Raw genomic sequence first — 25403 nt, forward strand, 5'->3', positions numbered from 1 at the left:
TGTCCAGGGAGGCCTTAAACGGCTCCAGAATCTCTGCCTTCAGCTCCTTAAAGGAGCGCTGAAGCAGCTTCTACTGCTCCCGCGCCCACTGCTGCCACGCTGCTGCTTCCCCGCCAGCCGCCATCTTGCTTCTTCTGCCTCGCTCCTTTCTCTGCTCCAAAGCCGATTTTCTGACTGCTCCACTCCTAGTCCAGGCCATCCACCGGTGGAGAATCTGAGGAGTGTTCCCACACGGGGAGAAAGTCCAAACAGCACCACTACGGCCCCTTAAAAGAGCCCCGGAAGTCCGTCCCCGCTTCTTCAATGGCCTTGGTGAGATCTTTTCACAGTTCTTCCCTCTGCTGCTAGAATTCGGTTTTTCATAAAGGCCGTCAAGTCAGCTTGAGGCCTTTAAGCTGGCCCAGTCCCCCGCCTGCATGCTTGCAGAGGCTTTTGTCTTGCTGCTGCTTCAGCCAAATCTTCACTGTTTCTGAGGGTCTGATAACCAAGAAACATACCATTCCTGGGGGAAAGTACTCCTCCAACAGTCATCTACGCCTTTCATCGAAAATTCCAACCCGTGTTGCTTAAAAAAAGAGCTCTTTTTCTGTCACCTTGGGCAGGAGCTGCCTCTGTGTGACACTCAGGTGCCACACCGGAAGCCTGGCTTGATAGATTCTTGATAAGGGAGGGGGTGTGACTATCGGGAGGTGAGGCGGGAATGTGAAGTGGAGGTCCAATCAGCTGAGCCATGATCTTACTGAATGGCGTAGCTGGCTCGAGGGGCCGAGTGGCTTTCTTAATTGGTATGAACTCTGGCATGGTGAAGACGGGCTGAATGGCCTCCGCGTGGGCTGTCTGCGCGGCGCATTTCAATGTTTACCTTTGCTGACGTGACAGAGACGTGTCTGACGTCCGATCCAGGGGCCACCCTGAGGTGGTGGGCGGTATTCCACGGTCTCCGATCGCCCACCCCCAAATCCATGAAGTTTCACGGGACGTGCCGGCTGCAGAGTGGGCAGGGGGAGAAAGGCGAGGAGAGGATTTCTGTCCCCAGTGAAATTTATTTTCATGGGCCAAGTAACAATCTGCAGACCCAACGCTGCTGAAACCAAACGGCGGCTGAATCCGGGTGTGCGATTCCGCAGAGCCCCTGCGCGAATGGGGCGGCCGAATTCGCCCTGCCGACTAGCGCCAATCAGCCACTGAACCGGTGGTCAATCGGGAGTCACTCCGATGAGAGGGGCCTCGGCTGATTGGAAGGACCGTTGTGTTGGATCACCATGGACCTGTCACGCCCAGGGCATAAATCCCTCCGCTGTTTAAATGCAGTTTTCGGCCATGTCCGGAATAAGAAGCGGGGCCAACCAAAAATGAGCTGGCAGCTGTCAGGTAGCCATTCGAGTGCCCCCCATAACCCCTCATCCGGGCCCCACCTGTGACACCCAATGCGGACGTGACCGAGGAAGACAGCAGTCGTCTTAAACTGCGACAGCGACTAAATATATTGAAAGAGCGCCCACAATGGAGGGGAGGGGGGACCCACCGAGCGTTGGACGATAAATCCCGCCCCCCCCCCCCCCCCCCCCCACCCCCACCCCCTCCTCCTCGGGACACAACAAAGGTTTAGACTTTGTTCTCCCGTCTTTGCAGGAGCCAGTTTAACCACAGAGGATGTCACTGCGCTCGCTCAGACAGCGGTGGGAACACGAGCGGCCGGTCCACGGCCGCCCTCCCCGTCTTTTTTTGTCAGTCAATCCTCGCCCCCTCCTCCTTTCTTCAGTTTGTATTTCTCCACAAACTCGGCGTGCTTCTGCCGAAGGATTTCCTGCTGTTTCTTCAAGCCATTTGCCCTGTGGAAAAAGAGAGATTGTGAAGGCAGTTTTGTGTGTCTGGGTATATGTGTATATATATGTGTATGTGTGTGTGCAGGTGTACACGTGTGAATATATGTATGTGTGTGGGTGTAGATGTGTGTATGCGTGTGTATATGTGTGTGTGTATATATATGTGTGTGTGTATATCTATCTGTGTATATGTGTGTGTATGTGTGAATGTGCGTGTATATTTATGTGTATGTCTGTGTGTTTGTGCATGTGTGTCAATGTGTTTGAATGTGTGTGTGTGTGTATGTGTATATGTGTGTGTATATATGTGTGTATGTGTATCTGTGTGTATGTCTATGTGTGTGTGGGGTTAGATACAGAGTAAAGCTCCCTCTACACTGTCCCCATCAAACACTCCCAGGACAGGTACAGCATGGGGTTAGATACAGAGTAAAGCTCCCTCTACACTGTCCCCATCAAACACTCCCAGGACAGGTACAACATGGGGTTAGATACAGAGTAAAGCTCCCTCTACACCAGGGGTGGGCAAACTACGGCCCGCCAAAGGTCTTTATGCGGCCCACCAAGATCAACTCATAAAAAAAAAAATGGGGGGGGTGGGGCTGTTGGGTTACTGGTATAGGGTGGATACGTTGACTTGAGTAGGGTGATCATTGCTCGGCACAACATGTGTTTGATGTGAAGTATCTACTTTAAAATATGAATTCATAAAAATTAATTGCTTTTTTTTCTTTAAACGGAGTTACTTTGTTTTTCAAATAAATGTGTTTCGTATAAAGTTACTACTTTAAAATATTAATTAATAAAAATTAATTGCTTTTTTCCCCTGAAAAAAACCTTTTATTCTGGCTATTTTAAATATTAATTATTTTACTTAATATACTATGTGGCCCTTTAAAATTGTGAATTTCTGAATGTGGCCCTTGCACGGAAAAGTTTGCCCACCCCTGCTCTACACTGTCCCCATCAAACATTCCCAGGACAGGTACAGCACGGGGTTAGATACAGAGTAAAGCTCCTTCTACACTGTCCTCATCAAACACTCCCAGGATAGATACAGCACGGGGTTAGATATAGAGTAAAGCTCCTTCTACACTGTCCTCATCAAACACTCCCAGGACAGGTACAGCACGGGGTTAGATACAGAGTAAAGCTCCTTCTGCAATGTCCTCATCAAACACTCCCAGGACAGGTACAGCACGGGGTTAGATATAGAGTAAAGCTCCTTCTACACTGTCCCCATCAAACATTCCCAGGATAGGTACAGCACGGGGTTAGATACAGAGTAAAGCTCCCTCTAGACTGTCCCCATCAAACACTCCTAGGACAGGTACAGCGCGGGGTTAGATACAGAGTAAAGCTCCCTCTACACTGTCCCCATCAAGCACTCCCAGGACAGGTACAGAGCGGGGTTAGATACTGAGTGAAGCTCCTTCTACGCTGACCCCATCAAACACTCCCAGGACAGGTACTGAGTGGGGTTAGATACAGAGTGAAGCTCCTTCTACACTGACCCCATCAAACACTCCCAGGACAGATTCACACACACACACACAGAGAAATACACACACACACACATACAGAAATACACACACACAGAAATATACACACAGAAATACGCGCACACACAGAAATACGCACACAGAAATACACATACACACAGAAATACACACACACAGAAATATACACACAGAAATACACACACACACAGAAATACGCACACACACAGAAATACACACACACACAGAAATACACACACACACAGAAATACACACACACACAGAAATACACACACACACACAGAAATACATACACACAGAAATACACACACACACAGAAATACACACACACACAGAAATACACACACACACAGAAATACACACACACACAGAAATACACACACACAGAAATACACACACACACACAGTGCTGGACACTGCGGCTATTCCAGTGCTGGACACTGCGCCTACCCCAGTGCGGGACACTGCGACACCCCCAGTGCGGGACACTGCGACTCCCCCAGTGCTGGACACTGCGACTCCCCCAGTGCTGGACACTGCGACTCCCCCAGTGCGGGACACTGCGACTCCCCCAGTGCTGGACACTGCGACTCCCCCAGTGCTGGACACTGCGACTCCCCCAGTGCTGGACACTGTGACTCCCCCAGTGCTGGACACTGCGACTCCCCCAGTGCCGGACACTGCGACTCCCCCAGTGCTGGACACTGTGACTTCCCCCAGTGCTGGACACTGCGACTCCCACAGTACTGGACACTGCGACTCCCCCAGTGCTGGACACTGCGACTCCCCCAGTGCTGGACACTGCGACTCCCCCAGTGCCGGACACTGCGACTCCCCCAGTGCTGGACACTGCGACTCCCCCAGTGCTGGACACTGCGACTCTCCCCGTGCTGGACACTGCGACTCCCCCAGTGCTGGACACTGCGACTCCCCCAGTGCTGGACACTGCGACTACTCCAGTGCCGGACACTGCGACTACCCCAGTGCCGGACACTGCGACTCTCCCAGTGCCGGACACTGCGACTCCCCCAGTGCCGGACACTGCGACTCCCCCAGTGCCGGACACTGCGACTCCCCCAGTGCCGGACACTGCGACTCTCCCAGTGCCGGACACTGCGACTCTCCCAGTGCCGGACACTGCGACTCCCCCAGTGCCGGACACTGCGACTCCCCCAGTGCTGGACACTGCGACTCCTCCAGTGCTGGATACTGCGACTCCTCCAGTGCTGGACACTGCGACTCCCCCAGTGCTGGACACAGCGACTCTCCCAGTGCTGGACACTGCGACTCCCCCAGTGTCCGGCACTGGGGGAGCCGCAGTGTCCGGCGCTGAGGGAGCCGCAGTGTCTGGCACTGGAGGAGTCGCAGTGTTCGGCACTGGGAGAGTCGCAGTGTCCAGCACTGGGGGAATCGCAGTGTTCGGCACTGGGAGAGTCGCAGTGTTCGGCACTGGGGGAGTCGCAGTGTTCGGCACTGGAGGAGTCGCAGTGTTCGGCACTGGGGGAGTCGCAGTGTCCGGCACTGGGGGAGTCGCAGTGTCCGGCACTGGGGGAGTCGCAGTGTCCGGCACTGGGGGAGTCGCAGTGTCCGGCACTGGGAGAGTTGCAGTGTCCGGCACTGGGGGAGTCGCAGTGTCCGGCATTGGGGGAGTCGCAGTGTCCGGCACTGGGGGGGCAGATGCGTTGTCCAGCACTGGGGGAGTCGCAGTGTCCAGCACTGGGGGAGTCGCAGTGTCCAGCACTGGGGGAGTCGCAGTGTCCAGCACTGGGGGAGTCGCAGTGTCCAGCACTGGGGGAGTCGCAGTGTCCAGCACTGGGGGAGTCGCAGTGTCCAGCACTGGGGGAGTCGCAGTGTCCAGCACTGGGGGAGTCGCAGTGTCCAGCACTGGGGGAGTCGCAGTGTCCAGCACTGGGGGAGACGCAGTGTCCAGCACTGGGGGAGACGCAGTGTCCAGCACGGGGGGAGTCGCAGTGTCCAGCACTGGGGGAGTCGCAGTGTCCGGCACTGGGGGAGTCGCAGTGTCTAGCACTGGGGGAGTCGCAGTGTCCAGCACTGGGGGTGTCGCAGTGTCCAGCACTGGGGGAGTCGCAGTGTCCAGCACTGGGAGAGTCGCAGTGTCCAGCACTAGGGGAGTTGCAGTGTCCAGCACTAGGGGAGTTGCAGTGTCCAGCACTGGGTAAGTCGCAGTGTCCAGCACTGGGTAAGTCACAGTGTCCAGCACTGGGTAAGTCGCAGTGTCCAGCACTGGGTAAGTCGCAGTGTCCAGCACTGGGTAAGTCGCAGTGTCCAGCACTGGGTAAGTCGCAGTGTCCAGCACTGGGTAAGTTGCAGTGTCCAGCACTGGGTAAGTTGCAGTGTCCAGCACTGGGTAAGTTGCAGTGTCCAGCACTGGGTAAGTTGCAGTGTCCAGCACTGGGTAAGTTGCAGTGTCCAGCACTGGGTAAGTTGCAGTGTCCAGCACTGGGTAAGTTGCAGTGTCCAGCACTGGGTAAGTTGCAGTGTCCAGCACTGGGTAAGTCACAGTGTCCAGCACTGGGTAAGTTGCAGTGTCCAGCACTGGGTAAGTTGCAGTGTCCAGCACTGGGTAAGTTGCAGTGTCCAGCACTGGGTAAGTTGCAGTGTCCAGCACTGGGTAAGTTGCAGTGTCCAGCACTGGGTAAGTTGCAGTGTCCTGCACTGGGTAAGTTGCAGTGTCCAGCACTGGGTAAGTTGCAGTGTCCAGCACTGGGTAAGTTGCAGTGTCCAGCACTGGGTAAGTTGCAGTGTCCAGCACTGGGTAAGTTGCAGTGTCCAGCACTGGGTAAGTTGCAGTGTCCAGCACTGGGGGAGTCGCAGTGTCCAGCACTGGGGAGTTGCAGTGTCCAGCACTGGGTAAGTCGCAGTGTCCAGGACTGGGGGAGTCGCAGTGTCCAGCACTGGGGGAGTCGCAGTGTCCAGCACTGGGGGAGTCGCAGTGTCCAGCACTGGGTAAGTCGCAGTGTCCAGCACTGGGGGAGTCGCAGTGTCCAGCACTGGGTAAGTCGCAGTGTCCAGCACTGGGGAGTCGCAGTGTCCAGCACTGGGGAGTCGCAGTGTCCAGCACTGGGGGAGTGGCAGTGTCCAGCACTGGGGGAGTCGCAGTGTCCAGCACTGGGGGAGTTGCAGTGTCCAGCACTGGGGGAGTCGCAGTGTCCAGCACTGGGGGAGTCGCAGTGTCCAGCACTGGGGGAGTCCCAGTGTCCAGCACTGGGGGAGTCGCAGTGTCCAGCGCTGGGGGAGTCGCAGTGTCCAGCGCTGGGGGAGTCGCAGTGTCCAGCGCTGGGGGAATCACAGTATCCAGCACTGGGTGTGTCGCAGTGTCCAGCACTGGGGGAGTCGCAGTCATTCAGCATTGGGGGAATCGCAGTGTCCAATGCTGGGGGAATCTCAGTTTCAGCGCTGGGGGAATCTCAGTGTCCAGCGCTGGGGGAGTCGCAGTGTCCAGCACTGGGGGAGTCGCAGTGTCCAGCACTGGGGGAGTCGCAGTGTCCAGCACTGGGGGAGTCGCAGTGTCCAGCACTGGGGGAGTCGCAGTGTCCAGCACTGGGGGAGTCGCAGTGTCCAGCGCTGGGGGAGTCGCAGTGTCCAGCACTGGGTGAGTGGCAGTGTCCAGCGCTGGGTGAGTCGCAGTGTCCAGCACTGGGTGAGTGGTAGTGTCCAGCGCTGGGGGAGTCACAGTGTCTAGCACTGGGAGAGTCGCAGTGTCCAGCACTGGGAGAGTCACAGTGTCCAGCACTGGGGGAATCGCAGTGTCCAGCGCTGGGGGAATCTCTGGTTTTCAGTGCTGGGGGAATCTCAGTTTTCAGAGCTGTGGGAGTCACAGTGTTCAGCACTGGGGTAGTCGCAGTGTCCAGCGCTGGGGGAGTCGCAGTGCCCAGCGCTGGGGGAGTCGCAGTGTCCAGCACTGGGGGAGTCGTAGTGTTCAGCACTGGGGGAGTCGCAGTCATTCAGCACTGGGGGAGTCGCAGTCTTCAGCACTGGGGGAGTCGCAGTCTTCAGCACTGGGGGAGTCGCAGTCTTCAGCACTGGGGGAGTCGCAGTCTTCAGCACTGGGGGAGTCGCAGTCTTCAGCACTGGGGTAGTCGCAGTGTCCAGCACTGGGGGACTCGCAGTGTCCAGCACTGGGTGAGTCGCAGAGTGCAGCACTGGGGGAATCGCAGTGTCCAGCACTGGGGGAGTCGCAGTGTCCAGCACTGGGGGAATCGCAGTGTCCAGCGCTGGAGGAATCGCAGTGTTCAGCGCTGGGGGAATCGCAGTGTCCAGCGCTTGGGGAATCGCAGTGTCCAATGCTGGGGGAATCTCAGTTTTCAGTGCTGGGGGAATCTCAGTGTCCAGCGCTGGGGGAGTCGCAGTGTCCAGCGCTGGGGAGTCGTAGTGTCCAGCGCTGGGGGAGTCGTAGTGTCCAGCGCTGGGGGAGTCGCAGTGTCCAGCACTGGTGGAGTCGCAGTGTCCAGCACTGGTGGAGTCGGAGTGTCCAGCACTGGGGAGTCGCAGTGTCCAGCGCTGGGGGAGTCGCAGTGTCTAGCACTGGGTGAGTGGCAGTGTCCAGCGCTGGGTGAGTCGCATTGTCCAGCACTGGGTGAGTGGCAGTGTCCAGCGCTGGGGGAGTCACAGTGTCCAGCACTGGGAGAGTCGCAGTGTCCAGCACTGGGGGAATCGCAGTGTCCAGCGCTGGGGGAATCTCAGTTTTCAGCGCTGGGGGAATCGCAGTGTCCAATGCTGGGGGAATCTCAGTTTTTAGCGCTGGGGGAGTCGCAATGTCCAGCACTGGGTGTGTCGCAGTTTCCAGAGCTGTGGGAGTCACAGTGTTCAGCACTGGGGTAGTCGCAGTGTGCGGCACTGGGGAGTCGTAGTGTTCGGCACTGGGGGAGTCGCAGTGTCTAGCACAGGGGGAGTCACAGTCTTCAGCACTGGGGGAGTCGCAGTCTTCAGCACTGGGGGAGTCGCAGTGTCCAGCACTGGGGGAGTCGCAGTGTCCAGCACTGGGGGAGTCGCAGTGTCCAGCACTGGGGGAGTCGCAGTGTCCAGCACTGGGGGACTCGCAGTGTCCAGCACTGGGGGACTCGCAGTGTCCAGCACTGGGTGAGTCGCAGTGTGCAGCACTGGGGGAATCGCAGTGTCCAGCGCTGGGGGAATCGCAGTGTGCAGCACTGGGAGAATCGCAGTGTCCAGCGCTGGAGGAATCGCAGTGTCCAGCGCTGGGGGAATCGTAGTGTCCAGCGCTGGGGGAATCGCAGTGTCCAGCGCTGGGGGAATCGCAGTGTCCAATGCTGGGGGAATCTCAGTTTTCAGCGCTGGGGGAATCTCAGTGTCCAGCGCTGGGGGAGTCGCAGTGTCCAGCGCTGGGGGAGTCGTAGTGTCCAGCGCTGAGGGAGTCACAGTGTCCGGCACTGGGGGAGTCGCAGTGTCCAGCACTGGGGGAGTCGCAGTGTCCAGCGCTGGGGGAGTCGCAGTGTCCAGCGCTGGGTGAGTGGCAGTGTCCAGCGCTGGGTGAGACGCAGTGTCCAGCACTGGGGGAATCTCAGTTTTCAGCGCTGGGGGAGTCGCAGTGTCCAATGCTGGGGGAATCTCAGTTTTCAGCGCTGGGGGAGTCGCAGTGTCCAGCACTGGGGGAATCTCAGTTTTCAGCGCTGGGGGAATCTCAGTTTTTAGCGCTGGGGGAATCTCAGTATCCAGCGCTGGGGATGTCGCAGTTTCCAGCACTGGGTGTGTCGCAGTGTCCAGCACTGGGGGAGTCGCAGTGTCCGGCACTGGGGGAGTCGTAGTGTTCGGCACTGGGGGAGTCGCAGTGTCCAGCACTGGGGGAGTCGCAGTGTCCAGCACTGGGGGAGTCGCAGTGTCCAGCACTGGGTAAGTCGCAGTGTCCAGCACTGGGTAAGTCGCAGTGTCCAGCACTGGGTAAGTCGCAGTGTCCAGCACTGGAGAGTCGCAGTGTCCAGCACTGGGGGAGTCGCACTGTCCCGCACTGGGGGAGTCACAGTGTCCAGCACTGGGGGAGTCGCAGTCTTCAGCACTGGGAGAGTCGCAGTGTCCAGCACTGGGGGAGTCGCAGTGTCCAGCACTGGGGGACTCGCAGTGTCCAGCACTGGGGGACTCGCAGTGTCCAGCACTGGGGGACTCGCAGTGTCCAGCACTGGGTGAGTCGCAGTGTGCAGCACTGGGGGAATCGCAGTGTCCAGCGCTGGGGGAATCGCAGTGTGCAGCACTGGGAGAATCGCAGTGTCCAGCGCTGGGGGAATCTCAGTATCCAGCGCTGGGGATGTCGCAGTTTCCAGCACTGGGTGTGTCGCAGTTTCCAGCACTGGGTGTGTCGCAGTGTCCAGCACTGGGGGAGTCGCAGTGTCCGGCACTGTGGGAGTCGTAGTGTTCGGCACTGGGGGAGTCGCAGTGTCCAGCACTGGGGGAGTCGCAGTGTCCAGCACTGGGGGAGTCGCAGTGTCCAGCACTGGGTAAGTCGCAGTGTCCAGCACTGGGTAAGTCGCAGTGTCCAGCACTGGGTGAGTGGCAGTGTCCAGCACTGGGGGAGTCGCAGTCATTCAGCACTGGGGGAATCGCAGTGTCCAATGCTGGGGGAATCTCAGTTTTCAGCGCTGGGGGAATCTCAGTGTCCAGCGCTGGGGGAGTCGCAGTGTCCAGCGCTGGGGGAGTCGCAGTGTCCAGCACTGGGGAGTCGCAGTGTCCAGCACTGGGGGAGTCGCAGTGTCCAGCACTGGGGGAGTCGCAATGTCCAGCACTGGGGGAGTCGCAGTGTCCAGCACTGGGGGAGTCGCAGTGTCCAGCACTGGGGGAGTCGCAGTGTCCAGCACTGGGGGAGTCGCAGTGTCCAGCGCTGGGGGAGTCGCAGTGTCCAGCACTGGGTGAGTGGCAGTGTCCAGCGCTGGGTGAGTCGCAGTGTCCAGCACTGGGTGAGTGGTAGTGTCCAGCGCTGGGGGAGTCACAGTGTCCAGCACTGGGGGAGTCGCAGTGTCCAGCGCTGGGGGAGTCACAGTGTCCAGCACTGGGGGAATCGCAGTGTCCAGCGCTGGGGGAATCTCTGGTTTTCAGTGCTGGGGGAATCTCAGTTTTCAGAGCTGTGGGAGTCACAGTGTTCAGCACTGGGGTAGTCGCAGTGTCCAGCGCTGGGGGAGTCGCAGTGTCCAGCGCTGGGGGAGTCGCAGTGTCCAGCACTGGGGGAGTCGTAGTGTTCAGCACTGGGGGAGTCGCAGTCATTCAGCACTGGGGGAGTCGCAGTCTTCAGCACTGGGGGAGTCGCAGTCTTCAGCACTGGGGGAGTCGCAGTCTTCAGCACTGGGGGAGTCGCAGTCTTCAGCACTGGGGGAGTCGCAGTCTTCAGCACTGGGGTAGTCGAAGTGTCCAGCACTGGGGGACTCGCAGTGTCCAGCACTGGGTGAGTCGCAGAGTGCAGCACTGGGGGAATCGCAGTGTCCAGCACTGGGGGAGTCGCAGTGTCCAGCACTGGGGGAATCGCAGTGTCCAGCGCTGGAGGAATCGCAGTGTTCAGCGCTGGGGGAATCGCAGTGTCCAGCGCTTGGGGAATCGCAGTGTCCAATGCTGGGGGAATCTCAGTTTTCAGTGCTGGGGGAATCTCAGTGTCCAGCGCTGGGGGAGTCGCAGTGTCCAGCGCTGGGGAGTCGTAGTGTCCAGCGCTGGGGGAGTCGTAGTGTCCAGCGCTGGGGGAGTCGCAGTGTCCAGCACTGGTGGAGTCGCAGTGTCCAGCACTGGTGGAGTCGGAGTGTCCAGCACTGGGGAGTCGCAGTGTCCAGCGCTGGGGGAGTCGCAGTGTCTAGCACTGGGTGAGTGGCAGTGTCCAGCGCTGGGTGAGTCGCATTGTCCAGCACTGGGTGAGTGGCAGTGTCCAGCGCTGGGGGAGTCACAGTGTCCAGCACTGGGAGAGTCGCAGTGTCCAGCACTGGGGGAATCGCAGTGTCCAGCGCTGGGGGAATCTCAGTTTTCAGCGCTGGGGGAATCGCAGTGTCCAATGCTGGGGGAATCTCAGTTTTTAGCGCTGGGGGAGTCGCAATGTCCAGCACTGGGTGTGTCGCAGTTTCCAGAGCTGTGGGAGTCACAGTGTTCAGCACTGGGGTAGTCGCAGTGTGCGGCACTGGGGAGTCGTAGTGTTCGGCACTGGGGGAGTCGCAGTGTCTAGCACAGGGGGAGTCACAGTCTTCAGCACTGGGGGAGTCGCAGTCTTCAGCACTGGGGGAGTCGCAGTGTCCAGCACTGGGGGAGTCGCAGTGTCCAGCATTGGGGGAGTCGCAGTGTCCAGCACTGGGGGACTCGCAGTGTCCAGCACTGGGGGACTCGCAGTGTCCAGCACTGGGGGACTCGCAGTGTCCAGCACTGGGTGAGTCGCAGTGTGCAGCACTGGGGGAATCGCAGTGTCCAGCGCTGGGGGAATCGCAGTGTGCAGCACTGGGAGAATCGCAGTGTCCAGCGCTGGAGGAATCGCAGTGTCCAGCGCTGGGGGAATCGTAGTGTCCAGCGCTCGGGGAATCGCAGTGTCCAGCGCTGGGGGAATCGCAGTGTCCAATGCTGGGGGAATCTCAGTTTTCAGCGCTGGGGGAATCTCAGTGTCCAGCGCTGGGGGAGTCGCAGTGTCCAGCGCTGGGGGAGTCGTAGTGTCCAGCGCTGAGGGAGTCACAGTGTCCGGCACTGGGGGAGTCGCAGTGTCCAGCACTGGGGGAGTCGCAGTGTCCAGCGCTGGGGGAGTCGCAGTGTCCAGCGCTGGGTGAGTGGCAGTGTCCAGCGCTGGGTGAGACGCAGTGTCCAGCACTGGGGGAATCTCAGTTTTCAGCGCTGGGGGAGTCGCAGTGTCCAATGCTGGGGGAATCTCAGTTTTCAGCGCTGGGGGAGTCGCAGTGTCCAGCACTGGGGGAATCTCAGTTTTCAGCGCTGGGGGAATCTCAGTTTTTAGCGCTGGGGGAATCTCAGTATCCAGCGCTGGGGATGTCGCAGTTTCCAGCACTGGGTGTGTCGCAGTGTCCAGCACTGGGGGAGTCGCAGTGTCCGGCACTGGGGGAGTCGCAGTGTCCAGCACTGGGGGAGTCGCAGTGTCCAGCACTGGGGGAGTCGCAGTGTCCAGCACTGGGGGAGTCGCAGTGTCCAGCACTGGGTAAGTTGCAGTGTCCAGCACTGGGTAAGTTGCAGTGTCCAGCACTGGGTAAGTTGCAGTGTCCAGCACTGGAGAGTCGCAGTGTCCAGCACTGGGGGAGTCGCACTGTCCCGCACTGGGGGAGTCACAGTGTCCAGCACTGGGGGAGTCGCAGTCTTCAGCACTGGGAGAGTCGCAGTGTCCAGCACTGGGGGAGTCGCAGTGTCCAGCACTGGGGGACTCGCAGTGTCCAGCACTGGGGGACTCGCAGTGTCCAGCACTGGGGGACTCGCAGTGTCCAGCACTGGGGGACTCGCAGTGTCCAGCACTGGGTGAGTCGCAGTGTGCAGCACTGGGGGAATCGCAGTGTCCAGCGCTGGGGGAATCGCAGTGTGCAGCACTGGGAGAATCGCAGTGTCCAGCGCTGGGGGAATCTCAGTATCCAGCGCTGGGGATGTCGCAGTTTCCAGCACTGGGTGTGTCGCAGTTTCCAGCACTGGGTGTGTCGCAGTGTCCAGCACTGGGGGAGTCGCAGTGTCCGGCACTGTGGGGAGTCGTAGTGTTCGGCACTGGGGGAGTCGCAGTGTCCAGCACTGGGGGAGTCGCAGTGTCCAGCACTGGGGGAGTCGCAGTGTCCAGCACTGGGTACGTCGCAGTGTCCAGCACTGGGTAAGTCGCAGTGTCCAGCACTGGGTGAGTGGCAGTGTCCAGCACTGGGGGAGTCGCAGTCATTCAGCACTGGGGGAATCGCAGTGTCCAATGCTGGGGGAATCTCAGTTTTCAGCGCTGGGGGAATCTCAGTGTCCAGCGCTGGGGGAGTTGCAGTGTCCAGCGCTGGGGGAGTCGCAGTGTCCAGCGCTGGGGGAGTCGCAGTGTCCAGCACTGGAGGAGTCGCAGTGCCCAGCACTGGGTGAGTCGCAGTGTCCAGCGCTGGGTGAGTCGCAGTGTCCAGCACTGGGGGACTCGCAGTGTCCAGCACTGGGTGAGTGGCAGTGTCCAGCGCTGGGTGAGTCGCAGTGTCCAGCACTGGGTGAGTGGCAGTGTCCAGCGCTGGGGGAGTCACAGTGTCCAGCACTGGGAGAGTCGCAGTGTCCAGCACTGGGGAAATCTCAGTTTTCAGTGCTGGGGGAATCTCAGTGTCCAGCACTGGGGGAATCTCAGTTTCCAGAGCTGTTGGAGTCACAGTGTTCAGCACTGGGGTAGTCGCAGTGTCGAGCGCTGGGGGAGTCGCAGTGTCCAGCACTGGGGGAGTCGCAGTCTTCAGCACTGGGGGAGTCGCAGTCTTCAGCACTGGGAGAGTCGCAGTGTCCGGCACTGGGGGAGTCGCAGTGTCCAACGCTGGGGGACTCGAAGTGTCCAGCACTGGGGGACTCGAAGTGTCCAGCACTGGGTGAGTCGCAGTGTGCAGCACTGGAGGAATCGCAGTGTCCAGCACTGGGGGAATCGCAGTGTCCAGCACTGGGGGAATCTCAGTGTCCAGCACTGGGGGAGTCGCAGTGTCCAGCGCTGGTGGAATCGCAGTGTCCAGCGCTGGGGGAATCGCAGTGTCCAACGCTCGGGGAATCTCAGTTTTCAGCGCTGGGGGAATCTCAGTGTCCAGCGCTGGGGGAGTCGCAGTGTCCAGCTCTGGGGGAGTCGTAGTGTCCAGCACTGGGGGAGTCGCAGTGTCCAGCGCTGGGGGAGTCGCAGTGTCCAGCTCTGGGGGAGTCGTAGTGTCCAGCGCTGGGGGAGTCGTAGTGTCCAGCGCTGGGGGAGTCGCAGTGTCCAGCGCTGGTGGAGTCGGAGTGTCCAGCACTGGGGGAGTCGCAGTGTCCAGCGCTGGGGTAGTCGCAGTGTCCAGCACTGGGTGAGTGGCAGTGTCCAGCGCTGGGTGAGTTGCATTGTCCAGCACTGGGTGAGTGGCAGTGTCCAGCGCTGGGGGAGTCACAGTGTCCAGCACTGGGGGAATCTCAGTGTCCAATGCTGGGGGAATCTCAGTTTTCAGCGCTGGGGGAATCTCAGTTTTCAGCGCTGGGGGAATCTCAGTTTTCAGCGCTGGGGGAATCTCAGTTTTTAGCGCTGGGGGAGTTGCAGTGTCCAATGCTGGGGATGTCGCAGTGTCCAGCACTGGGGTAGTCGCAGTGTCCGGCACTGGGGAGTCGTAGTGTTCAGCACTGGGGGAGTCGCAGTGTCCGGCACTGGGGAGTCGTAGTGTTCAGCACTGGGGGAGTCGCAGTCTTCAGCACTGGGAGAGTCGCAGTGTCCAGCGCTGGGGTAATCGCAGTGTCCAATGCTGGGGGAATCTCAGTTTTCAGCGCTGGGGGAATCTCAGTGTCCAGCGCTGGGGGAGTCGCAGTATCCAGCGCTGAGGGAGACGCAGTGTCCAGCACTGGGGGAGTCGCAGTTTCCAGAGCTGGGGTAGTCACAGTGTTCAGCACTGGGGGAATCGCAGTGTCCCGCACTGGGGGAGTCGCAGTGTCCAGCACTGGGGGAGTCGCAGTGTCCAGCTCTGGGGGAGTCGTAGTGTCCAGCACTGGGGGAGTCGCAGTGTCCAGCGCTGGGGGAGTCGCAGTGTCCAGCTCTGGGGGAGTCGCAGTGTCCAGCTCTGGGGGAGTCGTAGTGTCCAGCGCTGGGGGAGTCGTAGTGTCCAGCGCTGGGGGAGTCGCAGTGTCCAGCACTGGTGGAGTCGGAGTGTCCAGCACTGGGGGAGTCGCAGTGTCCAGCACTGGGGGAGTCGCAGTGTCCAGCGCTGGGGGAGTCGCAGTGTCCAGCTCTGGGGGAGTCGTAGTGTCCAGCGCTGGGGGAGTCGTAGTGTCCAGCGCTGGGGGAGTCGCAGTGTCCAGCACTGGTGGAGTCGGAGTGTCCAGCACTGGGGGAGTCGCAGTGTCCAGCGCTGGGGTAGTCGCAGTGTCCAGCACTGGGGGAGTCGCAGTGTCCAGCACTGGGGGAGTCGCAGTGTCCAGCACTGGGTGAGTGGCAGTGTCCAGCACTGGGTGAGTGGCAGTGTCCAGCACTGGGGGAGTCGCAGTGTCCAGCACTGGGTGAGTGGCAGTGTCCAGCGCTGGGTGAGTTGCATTGTCCAGCACTGGGTGAGTGGCAGTGTCCAGCGCTGGGGGAGTCACAGTGTCCAATGCTGGGGGAATCTCAGTTTTCAGCGGTGGGGGAATCTCAGTTTTCAGCGCTGGGGGAATCTCAGTTTTTAGCGCTGGGGGAGTTGCAGTGTCCAATGCTGGGGATGTCGCAGTGTCCAGCACTGGGGTAGTCGCAGTGTCCGGCACTGGGGAGTCGTAGTGTTCAGCACTGGGGGAGTCGCAGTGTCCGGCACTGGGGAGTCGTAGTGTTCAGCACTGGGGGAGTCGCAGTCTTCAGCACTGGGAGAGTCGCAGTGTCCAGCGCTGGGGTAATCGCAGTGTCCAATGCTGGGGGAATCTCAGTTTTCAGCGCTGGGGGAATCTCAGTGTCCAGCGCTGGGGGAGTCGCAGTATCCAGCGCTGAGGGAGACGCAGTGTCCAGCACTGGGGGAGTCGCAGTTTCCAGAGCTGGGGGAGTCGCAGTTTCCAGAGCTGGGGGAGTCGCAGTGTCCAGCACTGGGGGAGTCGCAGTGTCCAGCACTGGGGGAGTCGCAGTGTCCAGCACTGGGGTAGTCGCAGTGTCCAGCACTGGGAGAGTCGCAGTGTCCAGCGCTGGGGGAGTCGCAGTGTCCAGCACTGGGGGAGTCACAGTGTCCAGCGCTGGGGGAGTCGCAGTGTCCAGCACTGGGGGAGTCACAGTGTCCAGCACTGGGGGAATCGCAGTGTCCAGCGCTGGGGGAATCGCAGTGTCCAGCGCTGGGGGAGTCGCAGTGTCCAGCACTGGGGGATTCGCAGTGTCCAGCACTGGAGGAAACGCAGTGTCCAGCGCTGGGGGAATCGCAGTGTCCAGCACTGGAGGAAACGCAGTGTCCAGCGCTGGGGGAATCTCAGTGTCCAGCGCTGGGGGAGTCGCAGTGTCCAGCACTGAGGGAGTCGCAGTGTCCAGCACTGGGGGAGTCGCAGTGTCCAGCGCTGGGGGAGTCTCAGTGTCCAGCGCTGGGGGAGTCGCAGTGTCCAGCGCTGGGGGAGTCGCAGTGTCCAGCGCTGGGGGAGTCGCAGTGTCCAGCGCTGGGGGAGTCGCAGTGTCCAGCACTGAGGGAGTCACAGTGTCCAGCGCTGGGGGAGTCGCAGTGTCCAGCGCTGGGAGAGTCGCAGTGTCCAGCACTGAGGGAGTCACAGTGTCCAGCGCTGGGAGAGTCGCAGCGTCCAGGACTGCAGGAAAACCCGGTCTCCGTGCGCCGGGGGGGGGGAGTTCCTGTCTGTGTGGGAGTCTGCACATTCTCCCCATGTCTGCGTGGGTTTCATCCGGGTGCTCCGGTTTCCTTCCACAGTCCAACTTTGTGCAGCTTAGGTGGATTGGCTGCCCTAAAATTGCCCCTTAGTGTCCACAATGTGCGGGTTAGGCAGGAGTGGGCCGAGTTAGGGAGCTCTTTCAAAGGGTCGGTGCAAACGCGATGGGCCGAATGGCCTCCTTCTGCACTGTAGGGATCCTATGGGTGTTCAAAATAACGCGGGGTCAATAGGGAGTCAGTTACCTTGCTCGCTCCTTGGACTCATTGTAGATCTTTGTTATGACCTGGTCCTTGTTGTCCATGAAGCTCTTGTGAAATTCTTCAAGTTTCCTGAAAGGCAATCAGCTCCAATTTACAAATGTGGAAGATTCCGGTTCACAATCGCAACCTCCGCGTCCGTCATCCAGCCCTTTGCTCTCTGGGGTGTGTCCGGGGGGCAGGGGGGGTGTAACCTCTGTGAGATAAAGCATGACTGAGATTCGAGGCGGACAGGTCGCCTGGCGTCGACATGGGCACCGGATCAGACACCCGTCCAATTCTGGGGCCTTGGCCGTCCCCGATTCCCATCGCTTCACCTTGTCTGGGGGCGGACGGGCGGCCTGGGGCCCCATGCTCTGGATTTCCCTCTGTAAACCTCTATCTCCCCTCCTCTCAGATCTTCCTTAAAACCAACCTCTTTGTTGGAGGCCATTCGGCCTATCGAGTCTGTACCGACCCTCTGAAAGAGCGTCTTACGTAGGTCCACTCCCCAGCACTATCCCTGTAACCCCACCCAACCTGCACATCTTTGGACAGTAAGGGACAATTCAGCACGGCCAATCCACCTAACCTGCACATCTTTGGACAGTAAGGGACAATTCAGCACGGCCAATCCACCTAACCTGCACATCTTTGGACTGTGGGCAGGGCAGCACGTCGGCACAGTGGTTAGCATTGTTGCCTACGGCGCTGAGGACCTGGGTTCGAACCCCGGCCCTGGGTCACTGTCCGTGTGAAGTTTATACATTCTTTCCGTGTCTGCGTGGGTCTCACCCCCACAACCCAAAGATGTGCAGGATAGGTGAATTGGTCACACTAAATTGCCCCTTAATTGGAAAAATATAATTGAATAATTAAAAAAAAAAATGAAATGAAAATCGTTTATTGTCACAAGTCGGCTTCAAATGAAGTTACTGTGAAAAGCCCCTAGTTGCCACATTCTGGCGCCTGTTCGGGGAGGCTGGTACGGGAATTGAACCGTGATGCTGGCCTGCCTTGGTCTGCTTTAAAAGCCAGCTCTTTAGCCCTGTGCTAAACCAGCCCCTAATAACCTTTGGACTGTGGGAGGAAACCGGAGCACCCGGAGGAACCCACGCAGACGCGGGGGGAGGGGGGGAGAACGTGCAAACTCCACACAGTCACCCTAGGCCGGAATCGAACCGGGATCACTGGCGCCGTGAGGCAGCAGTGCTAACCTGAAGATCACCACACCTCAGGCGAAGGGCAAGATTCAGACTGGGGCCTTCATGAATTTTTTTTTTAAATTTAGAGTACCCAATTCATTTTTTTTTACCAATTAAGGGGCACTTGAGCATGGCCAATCCACCTACCCTGCACATAGAACATAGTACAGTACAGCACAGAACAGGCCCTTCGGCCCTCGATGTTGTGCCGAGCCATGATCACCCTACTCAAACCCACGTATCCACCCTATACCCGTACCCCAATAACCCCGCCCCCCCCCCCCCCCCCCCCCCCCCCTTAACCTTACTTTATTAAGACACTACGGGCAATTTAGCATGGCCAATCCACCTAACCCGCACATCTTTGGGTTGTGGGGGCGAAACCCACGCAGACACGGGGAGAATGTGCAAACTCCACACGGACAGTGACCCAGGGCCGGGATCGAACCTGGGACCTCGGCGCCATGAGGCTGCAGAGGCTAACCCACTGCGCCACCGTGCTGCCCTTGGGGCCTTCATGAATAACGTCAGCCTGCCACCATCCTGATCGAGGCTGTGGTCTCTGTCTCGATATCTCATCATGTGGCTCTGTGTGTTCGATAAAACTCCTGTCCAGCACCTCGGGGACGTCTTACTTAACCGAAGGATGAGTAATGAAGAGGCCCAGGGTGATGTTCCGAGGGCCCTCGGTTCGAACCTCGCCACAAATAAAAAAACGTGAAATCGAAAGCTCACATCCCCTGCATTAAAAATAAAAAATCTTCATCCTTGGAAAGTGGAGTGTTGATTGGACGCGGGTGCTGGCTGTGTGTCTGACTCTACTCCCAGCTGCTTGGCAGTGGGAACCATCAGGGTTTAGTTCGGTATACGCGGGAGAACATTCGGAGGACAGAACTAAACTCTGGAAATTACTGCGTCTAAATATGTATATAACATACCGTCCTAATGTAAGCCAATATTCATTACATTTCAGACTTTCTGGGAGTTCAAATACTTGCTGATAAACGGCATATGTTAACGCAGAGCCAGTCTAGTTTGTGCAGGCTGAGAAATATAATACCAGTGTTCTTCAGGGCCAGTCCACAAAGCTTCATATCCAAATATACTAGACCTCCATACTGTTTCAAACGGGCAGTTAGTTTTCGAGGCAAATATATGAATAGGGTGGGAACGGAAGGCTACGGATTCAGTTAGTGCAGACATAGAACTGTACAGCACAGTGCAGGCCCTTCGGCCCACAATGTTGTGCCGAACTGGGCTGAAACTAAGATCGAATCAACCTATTCTTGGCGGCTTTAGTTCAGGCAGCTACCATGGACAGTACAGGCTTGGAGGGCCGAAGGGCCTGTTCCTGTACAGTATTGTTCTTTATTTTGAGGAAAGGGAGAATGGTCAGGGCTTTGGGGAGAAGGCTAGGGAGAGTGACACGGAGGCTCAGTCGGAACACGTACGCACACACGACAGGACAAACGGCCTCCTTCTGTCCTCTCACCCGTTCTATGACTCGGTTACAGATCGCTCACAATTCAATGTTTCATACGGAGGTCCGGGCTGGGCCGGCCGCACACATCCTCAGGACGGACCCAAGACGCTTTACAGCCAGTGAGGGAGTACATCCTCGTTGAGGCGCCGGAATGTTGATCGACCCTGTTGATCGAAACCCTGTCTACATCAGCCTGGAAAATATTCAACGACCCCGCAGCCTCCACCGCCCTCAGGGGCGAGAATTCCAGAGATGCCGGACAAAATTCCTCCTCATCGCTGTCTGAAATGGGAGACCCCTTATTCGAGAATGGAGGCTCAGCTTTATAATTCCAGCTGCCGGGGTTGGATTTGAACCCGTGTTCCCCCCCCCCCCCCCCCCCCCCCCCCCGGCCCGGAACATTTACCCAGGGGCCTCCCCGGATTGCTAGCTCAGTGACATTCCCACTACACAACTACCTCAACCTCAATCGACATCATTAAAAAAAACAAGATGCCACAATGCTGTCTGTGGGAGCTGGCTGTGCACAAAATGGCTGCCGCATTTCCTACATGGGGGCAGCACGGTAGCACAGTGGTTAGCGCAGTTGCTTCACAGCTCCAGGGTACCAGGTTTTATTCCCGGCTTGGGTTACTGTCTGTGTGGACTCTGCATGTTCTTTACCGTGTGTGCGTGGGTTTCCTCCAGTCGCTCCGGTTTCCTCCCACAGTCCAAAGATGTGCAGGTTGGGTGGATTGGCCGCGCTAAATTGCCCCTTAGTGCCCAAAAAGGTTAGAAGGGGTTACTGGGTTACGGGGATAGGGTGGAAGTGAGGGCTTAAGTGGGGTGCTCTTTCCAAGGGTCGGTGCCGACTCGATGGGCCGAATGGCCTCCTCCTGCACTGTAAATTCTATGATTACTAATCGCGCGACATTACCACGATGCCACCGTTTCCGCACGTCTGCGTTTTGCCTACCTTCCTGGGCTTGTCGAGGAAAGCCTGCTTGATCAGCTTAAGCGTCGCGTCCGATTTGATTCCCAGGATGGCGTAGTAATCGGCGGCGGCTCCAGACCTAGTCGTGACGGGAGACAGGAGAAGGCAGGGTTTATTGCTCTGGGCTGCTGCTGTGTGACCCCCTACCAGGGGGGAGGGGGCTGGGCCAGTCCAAACGCGCTGTGCAGCGGAGGGGAGGAGTGGTGCGGGTGGCCTTGGACCCCGAGGGCACAGTCCTCTGTCCAAGCTCCCTGATATACACTGCTTATGGGCAGGGAGAACAGCCAGGAACTTCCTTTCCCTCACCTCTTGGACATCGTTAATTGGTGCTCAATAGCCAATGGGCTGGCAATGAGAGTGTAAGCAAGTACAACAACAACTTGCATCTAGATGGTGCCTTTACGTAACGAAACGTCCCGAGGGGCTTTGCCGGCGTGTTGTGGGGGGGGGGGGGGGGGGGGGGCCAGGCAGCTGAAGGCCTGCCCGCCGATGGTGGGAAAATCACCAATGGCACGAGAGGTGAGAATTGGAGGAGCGCAGAGACCTCAGGGGGCTGTTCATTCAGAGGAGGGGGGGGGGGGGGAGATTACAAATACGGGGGAGGGGGGGAGGGGGCGAGGCCATCAACGGATTTGAAAACCAGGAGGAGAGTTTTCAAATTGAGACGTCGCTTGAGCGGGAGCCAGTGTGCACCAGCGAGCGCTGAGGGCGGGGGGGGAGAGGCGATCAAGGAACCCAACGTGGGGTCGGCTTTGGAACTCCAGTGGATGGAGCGTAGAACGTGGGATGAGCCGGACTAATCGCACGGTAGCTACAGCGGTTAGCACAGTTGCTGCACAGGGCCAGGGTCCCAGGTTCGATTCCCAGCTTGGGTCACTGTCTGTGCGGAGTCTGCACCTTCTCCCCTGGTGTCTGCGTGGGTTCCCTCTGGGCGCCCCGGTTTCCTCCCACAAGTCCCGAAAGACGTGCTTGTTAAGGTGAATTGGACATTCTGAATTCTCCCTCTGTGTACCCGAACAGGCGCCGGAATGTGGCGACTTGGGGCTTTTCACAGTAACTTCATTGCGGTGTTAATGTGAGCCTACTTGTGACACTAATAAAGATCATTAGATCATTATTAGATAATGAAGGCAGAGATGAAGGCTTCAGCAGCAGATCAGCTGAGACAGGGACCAGGCCGGCGGCCGTTATGAGAGATGGGGTGAGCGAACGTTATGGCAGGAGCTGGGGGAATTATTCTTTTCTGCAAAGATTCAGTTTGAAGCTATGAGCTATCGTTGTGCGGCCGTTCAATTTGACATGTATCGGTGAGCACGCACGCGCTCGACCCTTGTGACTGCCCGGAGAGGGGGGTGGAATATTCCAAGAAGGTGCCCGGACTGGGATAGTTTCAGCCGTGGGGAAAGGCTGGAGACGCTGCGGGGAATGTTTTCTTTGGAAGAGAAGAGGCCCGAGGGGAGATTTCATCAAAGTTTATAAAATGATGAGGGGTAGAGATAGGGTGGAGAGTGTGATGATAGAATCCAATACCAGGGCCCGATGCTTGAACAGAGGGGACTACGATAGAATGAGGAAGGACCTCGCTAAAGTAGACTGGAAACAAATATTTTATGGTTGGACAGTTGAGGAGCAGTGGAGTAATTTCAAAGAAATCTTTTAAAGTGCTCAACAAAAGTATATTCCACTGAGAAGGAAGAATTGTAAGAAAAGAGGTAATCGACCATAGGTGTCTAAGGAGATACATGAGGCTGTCAAATTGAAAGAGAAGGCTTGCAAAGTGGCCAAGATCAGCGGGAAACTAGAAGATTGGGTAAAACTTTAAAGGTCAGCAGAAATCCACGAAAAAAGCCATAAAGAAAAGTAAGATAGAACACGGAAAAAAACTGGCACAGAATATAAGGATAGATAGCAAAAGTTTTTATAATTAAATAAAACTAAAAAGAGTGGCTAAAGCAAACATTGGTCCATTAGAGGATGAGAGTGGTCATTTAGTTATGGGATATAATGAAATGGCGGAGGCATTGAACAAATATTTTGTATCGGTCTTCACAGTGGAGGACACTAATGACATGCCAGCAATTGACCGAGAAAAGAAGGTAGGTGAGGACCTGGAAACCATTACTATCACGAAAGAGCAAGTGTTGGGCAAGCTAATGGAGCTCAGGATAGATAAGTCTCCTGGCCCTGATTGGATGCATCCCAGGGTACTGAAAGAGATGGCTGGAGTAATAGCAGATGCACTGGCAGTAATTTCCCAAAATTTGCTGAACACTGGGGCAGTCCCAGAGGATTGGAAAATAGCAAATGTGACGCCACTGTTTAAAAAGGGAAGTAGACAAAAGATGGGGAATTATAGACCGGTTAGCTGAACCTCTGTCGTGGGGCAGATGCATGAGTCTATTATCAAGAAAGACATAGGAGGGCACCTCGATAGAAATTGTCCCATTGGACGGACGCAGCATGGATTCATGAAGGGCAGGTCATGCTTGACGAATCTCTTGGAATTCTATGAAGACATTTCGAGCAAGGTAGACAAAGGGGACCCAGTGGATGTGGTGAAGCTAGATTTCCAAAAGGCCTTTGACAAGGTACCGCACAAGAGGCTGCTGCACAACTTAAGGATGCATGGTGTTAAGGGTAGAGTACTAGCATGGTAGAGGATTGGCTGTCTAACAGGAAACCTAGAGTGGGAATAAATGAGTGCTATTCTGGCTGGCAATCAGTGACGAGTGGTGTGCCTCAGGGATCGGTGTTGGGACCACAATTATTTACAATTTGTATAGACGATTTGGAGTTGGGAACTACGTGTAAGGTATCCACGTTTGCAGATGACACGAAGGTGTGTGGCAGAGCAAAGTGTACTGAGCACTGTAAAACCTTACAGAGGAATATTGACACATTGAGTGAGTGGGCAAAGGTCTGGCAGATGGAGTATAATGTCAATAAGTGTGAAGTCATGCATTTTGGTAGGAGTAACAATAGAACGGATTATTACTTAAATGGTAAAAAGTTGCAGCTGCTATGGAGAGGGACCTGGGTGTACTTGTGCATGAGTCAGAGAAGGTTGGTCTGCAGGTGCAACAAGTAATTAGGAAGGCAAATGGAATTTTGTCCTTCATTGCGAAGGGGATTGAGTTTAAAAGTAGAGAGGTAATGTTGCAGTTATGCAAGGTGCTGGAGTACTGTGTACAGTTTTGGTCTCCACACTTGAGAAAGGATGTGCTAGCACTAGAGGGGGTGCAGAGGAGGTTCACTAGGCTGATTCCGGAGTTGAGGGGGTGATCGTATGAGGAGAGGTTGAGTAGGTTGGGATTATATTCACTGGAATTCAGAAGGTTGAGGGGGGATCTAATAGAAACATATAAAATTTTGAAGGGAATGGATAAGATAGAAGTAGAAAGGATGTTTCCACTGGTAGGTGAAAGTAGGACAAGACGGTATAGCCTCAAGATTAGGGGGAGCAGATTTAGGATTGAATCAAGGAGGAACTTCTTCACTCAGAGGGTGGTTAAAGTATGGAATTCCCAACCGAAAGGAGCAGTAGCCGCTACTTCATTGAATATATTTAAAGATACGGTAGATTTTTTTTTGAAAAATAAAGGAATTACGGGATATGGCGAGAATGCGGGTAAGTGGTTCTGAGACCAGGAAAAGATCAGCCGTGATCTTATAGAATGGCGGAGCTCGAAGGGCCGGACGGTCTACTTCTGCTCCTAGTTCTTATGTAGGGAGCTCTTTCCAAGAGCCGGTGCAGACTCGATGGGCCGAATGGTCTCCTGCACTGTAAATTCTATAATCAGACCTGCCTGTTGTATATTTATATATATCCTCACTGTGTAGGTGCGTTTGGGAGGGGGGGGGGGGAATAAATGCTGTGGCCAAAAGGAAAACAAAACGGCCGACAGTTGGCGAACCTCCCCTTTAAGGCGGCGGGGCCAGAGGAACCTCCCCTTTAAATGGGAGAGATGGTCCCGTGACGGGAAATCAAAGAGCTTTGCGAGTCAGTGACAAGAGGAGGGAATTCACGAGTGGGCGGGGCCCCACAACCTTTTTACCTTTTTGATCTCTGAACGGCGGCGACGGAGCGCCTCCCCCTCGCCGACCAGTAAGGAGTCTTACAACACCAGGTTAAAGTCCAACAGGTTTGTTTCAAACACGAGCTTTCGGAGCACGGCTCCTTCTTCAGGTGAATCCCATTCACCTGAAGAAGGAGCCGTGCTCCGAAAGCTCGTGTTTGAAACAAACCTGTTGGACTTTAACCTGGTGTTGTAAGACTTCTTACTGTGCTCACCCCAGTCCAACGCCGGCATCTCCACATCATCGCCGACCAGCGCCGCCTTCCTCGGGCCACTGCCATGTCCGCGCATGCGTCCGAGGGGGCACGGCTGAGGGCGGGGCCTCCGCCTATTGTGACATCGCCCGGACCCGACCCCTTCTTGCCACGCCACCGGGCCCAGCTGTTGACTTTTAAAAGGGACGCGAGCGTCCCCACCAACCGCCCACACGAACGCGCGCACCGAGCATGCGCCGAACCCGGCGGTGCCGGCCAGCGCGCACCGAGCAGACGCCGGTCCCGGCCAGCGCGCACCGAGCATGCGCGTACCCCACCGGACCCGGGCGGGTGCCGGCACTCGCGCATGCTCCCTTCATGCCGGCGATGCCCCGCTCAGTCGAACAGCCCCTCCGCCCAAACAGACACTTTTGAAGG

The 25403-nt window shown here is 57.2% G+C and overlaps 1 long non-coding RNA gene across 3 annotated transcripts in view; it reads right to left on the bottom strand.

Annotated features, from left to right (window-relative positions):
- Nucleotides 1-1578: 1578 nt before the first annotated feature.
- The window catches only part of LOC119959791, a 29606-nt gene continuing 5781 nt past the window's right edge, over nucleotides 1579-25403 (bottom strand). For 2 of the 3 annotated variants that reach the window (XR_005459288.1, XR_005459287.1), the window contains exons 2-4: nucleotides 20678-20774; nucleotides 17041-17127; nucleotides 1579-1832 (exon numbers count right to left, since the gene is read on the bottom strand). This is a non-coding gene — a long non-coding RNA (uncharacterized LOC119959791). Of the gene's footprint in view, nucleotides 1833-17040; nucleotides 17128-20677; nucleotides 20775-24750; nucleotides 24801-25403 lie in introns of those variants that run through there. The other variant, XR_005459286.1, reaches the window with a different exon arrangement.

Source organism: Scyliorhinus canicula, unplaced genomic scaffold (genome assembly GCF_902713615.1).
Source record: "Scyliorhinus canicula unplaced genomic scaffold, sScyCan1.1, whole genome shotgun sequence".
Taxonomy (NCBI): domain Eukaryota; kingdom Metazoa; phylum Chordata; class Chondrichthyes; order Carcharhiniformes; family Scyliorhinidae; genus Scyliorhinus; species Scyliorhinus canicula.